At 47.9% G+C, this 6,664-nt stretch overlaps 1 long non-coding RNA gene across 1 annotated transcript; it reads left to right on the top strand.

Moving 5' to 3' along the window:
• Positions 1-6,173, top strand: LOC309330195. The gene is made up of 3 exons (XR_014151364.1): positions 1-169; positions 5,335-5,459; positions 6,161-6,173. It is a non-coding gene; the product is annotated as an uncharacterized lncRNA (long non-coding RNA).
• Positions 6,174-6,664: the final 491 nt, after the last annotated feature.

The following is a 6,664-nucleotide window of genomic DNA, read 5'->3' as shown; positions in this document are numbered from 1 at the left end:
ACCAGGCGATTCTGAATTCATCTCGTCTTCTCTCCTTTAGAAGTGATGCAGGAAATGAAGAGCCCAATCATAAGAGGGTGATTCCAGAACCAGATAAAAGGCCATCATCTTGGCACTGTTCACTATCATAACTGCAGGTCTTCTCCACAGACGATTACCAGGCTATTGGGTAAGTCATTCAAGACTATGTCATTGACATCCATGGGTAGAATACTTTTAAAAAAGACACCTGGGATGTAGTCAGCCAAGTGCTTTGTTCAGAGCAGACGTGTTAGATTCAAGGAACGATGGAGTGCATGGTTGAACTATGGAACTCGCTTCCACAGGAGGCAGTAATGGCCCCAAACTGAGATGGCTTTGGAAGAGGATTAGACAAATTGGTGGAGGAAGGGCTTTTGATGGCTATCAGCCATGATCACCATGCTCTGTTTCCCCAGCTGAAGGCAGCAATGCTGCCTCAAAGTCTTCACAAGAGGTGGTGGGCAACATCAGCCATTCTTCAGCACAGGACCATAAGAAGTTTGCTACTTTGTAGCAAGTTGGATCATTGCCTCCATCTATCTCAGTATTGCCTACACAGACTGGCAGTGGCTCTTCATGAGGCACAGCTCTCACCCAGTTCTATCTGGAGATGCCAGGGACTGAACCTGGAAGCCTCAGCATGCAGGACAGATGAGGAGATAGGGCTCTAGCAGATGCCCAGAGATGTCGTTGGCTGGTGCCAAGCCTTGTCAGGGGGCTGTCAAGGGAGCAACTTCATCAACGGGTCAGAAGGGAGTCTCAGAGCCTCGAAGTAAAGTCAGCTGTTTTATTTAGGAAATTAGTATAAAACGGAGATTGCTCTGGCATGGCTGCCTCTGTGAAGATGTTGCCAAGACTGGCTCATGGCATCTCCCCTCCTGCTACCCCTCCTCTTCCAGACATCTTCCATGCAGACAGAAACTCTCGGGAAGGAGGGGCCCCTTCCTTGGACTTTTCTAACTTTCTGTTTAGCTACGTGTAATACTCTGCATGACCTCAGAGTCAAAGGGGAGTTCAAGACAGAGGGACCAGGCAGCGTCTGACCTCCCCCTGTCCTCTCCTTCAGACCCTGCACTCCGAGTGGGTCCCTCTGCACCCAGCCCTGTCCTTGGAGAACTCCCTGCCTTCTTCACTCTTCACTCAAGCCTTCTGTGTCTTCCACCTGTTAGGTTCCTCCCTCCTTCTGATCTGTCTTCTGGGTCCCACCACCACTCCCCTGGGTCTGAGCCGCCTTCTTCTTCTTCTTCTTCTTCTTCTTCTTCTTCTTCTTCTTCTTCTTCTTCTTCTCCTCCTCCTCCTCCTCCTCCTCCTCCTCCTCCTCCTTCTTCCTCTCCTTCTCCTCCTCCTTCTCCTTCTCCTCCTTCTTCCTTTTCTTCTTCTTCTTCTCCTTCTCCTCCTCCTCCTCCTTCTCCTCCTTCTCCTCCTCCTCCTCCTTCTCCTTCTTCTGCTTCTGCTTCTGCTTCTGCTTCTTCTTCTTCTTCGGCTTCCCTAAGGAGTTCCTCATCTGGGCCTCCCGCCACTCTTTGTCATCCAACCAACAATCCCTGACAACCCGTAACGGCATTGTGGTTTAAGGGATTTGTGGCTTCAGGTGAGTGAAGCCATGATGTCACCTACTTGTGGTTGAGCACAGCTTAACCTTCTGCTCCCTTAGACAAATGGGGAATTAATTTGAATTTGTTGCTGAGGACTCCCAATGAGAAAAAGCCACAATTCATTGACAGAGCACCAGCTCTTCCCTCAGAAGTTCCTAGGTTGAATCCCCAGTGCTTTCAGGAAAGTCTGTGGAAAACTTCTGTCCCAAAGCCTGATGACCCCCAGCCACTCCCTTTAGCTATCTGGTGTAAGCCAACTTCCTGTATTCCTATTTAAATCAGACCTTCCCTTAGAATGCATGAGGACTGGAATCTTATTTTAGGACTCAGCTCTAGAGATTTTCACGTGGAAGGTTTCAGGTTCGGTCCCTTGACATTTTCAGTTAAAAGCATTTAAGAATGATTTACAAATTCTAGAGACCCTCTGCCAGTCAGTGTGGACAATCCTTAGCTAGATTGGTAGACCAAAGGTTTGACTCAGTATAAGCAGAACTTTTTTTCAGAAGGAACTCACCAGAACTCACTTCCGGCCACTCTCAGGTGGGTGCCATTGCCATTACAGTGGTACCTCGGATTAAGAACTTAATTCATTCTGGAGGTCCGTTCTTAACCTGAAACTGTTCTTAACCTGAGGTACCACTTTAGCTAACGAGGCCTCCCGCTGCTGTTGTGCCGCCATCGCCCAATTTCCGTTCTCATCCTGAAGCAAAGTTCTTAACCCAAGGTACTATTTCTGGGTTAGCAGAGTCTGTAACCTGAAGCATCTGTAACCCGAGGTAACACTGTATAAGAGAACTTCATTCATTGAGAGCTCTGGCACCTCTTTTTCTAGAAAAATAGCACTGAGTACAGTGGTACCTCAGGTTACAGATGCTTCAGTTTACAGACTCCGCTAACCCAGAAATAGTATCTCGGGTTAAGAACTTTGCTTCAGGTTGAGAACAGAAATCATTTGGCTGCGGCAACATGAGGCCCCATTAGCTAAAGTGGTACCTCGGGTTAAGAACAGTTTCAGGTTAAGAACGGACCTCCAGAACGAATTAAGTTCTTAACCCAAGGTATCACTGTATAAGGCATCTTGCTAGGTAAGGACTACATGGTTTAAGGGATCAGGCTCCCTAAGATGGTTGGGGGGTTCCAGCCAAGGAGGGACCTGGACTGAAATTCCTTTTTTCATATGTGCCATTCGTTGGGTGTCATGGAGTGAAGAGTGTTGGTGTTCTGAATCTTATGAAATGGAATTCGGTAGGGCTGTGCTGTGGGAGAGCTGGGAAGCAAAGCTCGCTCCATCATTTCTGCTGTGACAGGCCGGATCCAGCAGGCCTTCTCCTCTCATCTCAGCTATCGCCTGAGGACAGACATTCCATTAGGCTGCCCTCAGTGGGCGAGATAGGAAGCAGGGCTCATTTCATCAGCTTTGCTGAAGGCCCGGCTCCATCAAGCACCTCCTGCCTCTGAACTGTGCTGGCATTTGGTCATTGTAGGAGCAACTGTTTTCCTCTTCCCTCCCAGTCCCCTTTCCCTTGTGTGCTGTTTTCTATTTTTAATATTTTTAATTTATGTTTAGATGGTAATCTTGGGGGAAGGGACTGTCTTATTTTGATTGTATGTAAGCTGCTCTGGGAACATTTTTGGCTGAAGAACAGGGTACAAATGCCTTAAATAATAATAATAATAATAATAATAATAGCAATAATAATAGCAATAATAATAGCAATAATAATAGCAATAACAACAATATGGCCAAAGTATGAAAGGAATCTGGCTGGTGACCACAAGATTCAATCCTGCGGGCTGCAAGACTGCTTTGCCAGCATGTTCCTTGCAAGGAATGCCCTGGCGAAATAGCACCCTGTATTTGTAATAAAATTCTGATGAATTTTCATGACGCCTAGCAAGCATAATCTTAATTGCAAACTGATGTGAAAATTGCAGAACTGAACATAAATTGGGGAACATGAGAAACCCAGAAGAAACTCAGAGCTTCACTCAGCACTAGTTTTGACTCAATTGCTTGAGCCAGATGGATACATTTTTGGCCGAATATACTGTATCGGCCTGAATATAAGCCACACTTTTTTTCCAAGTTCCGACCATGAAAAATTGAAGTGCGGCTTATATTGAGGCCAATACGATATTCTCTGAAGGAATTTGCTGAGCATGGTGCATCTTCCATTCCTTCTTACTAATAGCTTGTGCAACAATATAATAATGTACCTGTTTATTACTGTGGGAGCACTACAATTGGTTCAGATGCTTAATGGGAAACTCTGTACCCCAACCTGTTCCAACTGCTCAGTGGCGTAGCGTGGGCGGTGCGGGGGGGGCCGGCCGCACCGGGTGCAACATCTGGGGGGGGGCGCTCGCCGCCTCCGGAGTCGCCGAAGAGCCTCGGGCGCAGGCTGTAGCAGAGCCCCATGTCTTGCAGAACCAATGAGCTGTGCGCGCGTCCGGGCTGAAGGCGTCCGGCAGGCAGCAGCTCTCAGCATTCGCCGTGGTCCCCACGCGTCAGGGCTGCGCAGGGTGCGCCAGGCAGCCCCTCCTCACAGCCCCGCCGCCGCCGCTGCTGCTGCAGCTGCTGGGCCATGTTGCATTTTCCTTGCCTCTCTGCCCTCCACCTCCTCCGGGCAAGCGGCGTCGTTTGGGCGGCAAGGCCAGCGGCAACTCGCCTCAGATCACCTGACACGGACCCGCCGCCGCTGTGGCTACCTTACCGTAAATACCCCAGCCCAGGCAGCAGCAAGAAGAAGCTGGCAGCGGCGGCAGGTTAGGAGTTAGGGGCGCAAATTACTTGCTTTGCCCCGGGTTAGGGGGCGCAAATTACTTGCCTTGCCCCGGGTGTTGACAACCCATGCTACGCCACTGCAACTGCTCCAGTTGGTTTATTTTATACTGTTCCACTGAAAAGGTGAAGGATCCAGGGGAAAAGATCTTTCTTTGCATTAAGAATGGGGAATGTCAGGCCCAGAGGAGGAAGAAGTGGCCTGCCAGGTTTCTCTGTGTGGCCCTCAAAACCCTCTCTGGGCCACCCACCCACCCCCAACTCAACAGCTCTCCTGTATGCCTTCGTAGAGTAGCGTTCCTAAGCTTGAACTTGCCGTTAGGCCGAAAAATGCTTCTTGCTTGCCTAGATGAAGGATGGAGACAGTGGAGGAGACAGTGGAGGACAGTGGATGGAGACAGAAGGATGGAGACAGTGAAGGATGGAGTATGATGTGTGTTTCTGTGTAGAAACCTCTGATTTTGGAGGGCTGCATTCCCTCCACTCTGGGCCTGAGGTACCCCACTCTTGATGTAAAGCAAGAACTTTGCTCCTGAATCCTTCACTCTGTTGGTGGAACCAGTGCTTTTTTTCTTGGGGTACGCAGGGGTACGCATACCCTAAAGATTCAGTGATTCTTTGTACTTTTGTCCATTTACTGTATTTACTTTTCCCGATTTGAATTATAAAATGGTGATTTTCTTGAGTCAAAACGAGAGTACCCCTAAACTTTTTTTTTTTTCTTTAGGAAAAAAAGCACTGGGTGGAACAATGTATTAATAGAAGGGGCAGCTGAAAAAGGGTGCAGAACCCTTTTTCCCAATAAGTGTCGGAAAGTTCTTTTCCAAGAGCACTACAATTTCTTTAAAGACTTTCCAATTTGAGCAAGCATTCTAAAGACAGTTCCTGCTTTTATTAATAAGTTTGATTGATCTTATTCATTGCATGCTTTTTCAGTTTGATGTGCACCACTTAATTATGCCATATACCAGTACAAATAACTTAAATCAGAAGCATGTCTCATGTCAGTGAGGAGTTGTGCCTTCAGTGCTGTGGGTCCATACCCTCCTGTTAGGAACCAGGCAGGAACCATCCTTTGCTGAGCTTCAGATGGTAGCTTAAAATAGTTTTATTTCAGGAGTCCTTTGTACCATGAATGCATACCCTCCAACATTTCTCTGATGAAAATAGGGACGTCCTAAGCTGGGAAAGCAGGACATTCTGGGATGAAATCAGAAACCGAGGTGGCTTCTCTAAATCTGGGACTGTCCCTGGAAAATAGGAGCATTGGAGGGTGTGTGAATGCTGTTCTTGTGTTCTGTGTTTTGATGTTTTAATCCAGGGGGCAGCAACCTTGGGCTCAGCCATCCCTCAGACCATGTGGGGGGCCAGACTATATTCTGAAGGGAAAAAATGAACGAATTCTTATGCCCCACAAATAACCCAGAGGTGCATTTTAAATAAAAGGACACATTCTACTCATTTAAAAACATGCTGATTCCTGGACCCTCTGCGGGCCGGATTGAGAAGGCGATTGGGCCTCATCCGGCCCACGGGCCTTAGGTTGCCTACTCCTGTTTTAGTCAAAATGTTTATTCGGCTTTACGCCCATCACACTCCTGTTTTAATCTGTGCATTAAAGCTTGTGTATTAAATGTTTCATTTGCTTTTGTAATCAGCTCTGAAACTTATAGTGAAGGTATATTTCCAAGACCAACAACAACAGAACGGTGGCAGTAGTCGTAATGATGATAATAATAATAATTCTTGCATGTTTTTCCAGGTCTAGTCCATACTCCCAGGAGATGTATCCTCCACAGTATAGAGATGATCAAGATTCCTGTGATGACTATGGCGCATCAGTGTGTTCCGAGCCATCCTGTGCTCCTTCGGGAGCATCATATGACCCCTGTCACTCTGTGGGCTCCAGCTCTGCGGTGGACTGCTGTGGTACATCATCGCAGCAATACTGTCCCCCTGCACAACAGTATTGTCCTCCTGCTCAGAAGTACTGCCCTCCAGCGAAGAAGTACTGCCCTCCCACCCAAAAGTACTGCCCTCCTGTACAGAAGTACTGCCCACCTCAGCAGAAATATTGCCCTCCAGCCCAAAAGTACTGCCCTCCGGCCCAAAAGTACTGCCCTCCTGTACAAAAGTATTGCCCGCCTCAGCAGAAATATTGCCCTCCGGCCCAAAAGTACTGCCCTCCCGCCCAAAAGTACTGCCCTCCTGTACAAAAGTACTGCCCGCCTCAGCAGAAATATTGCCCTCCGGCCCAAAAGTACTG

This window comes from Podarcis erhardii (assembly GCF_964252035.2).
Source record: "Podarcis erhardii genome assembly, chromosome: 15".
NCBI lineage: Eukaryota > Metazoa > Chordata > Lepidosauria > Squamata > Lacertidae > Podarcis > Podarcis erhardii.
Note: the sequence above shows the minus strand (reverse complement) of the source record. Positions and strands in the feature narration are given on the sequence as shown.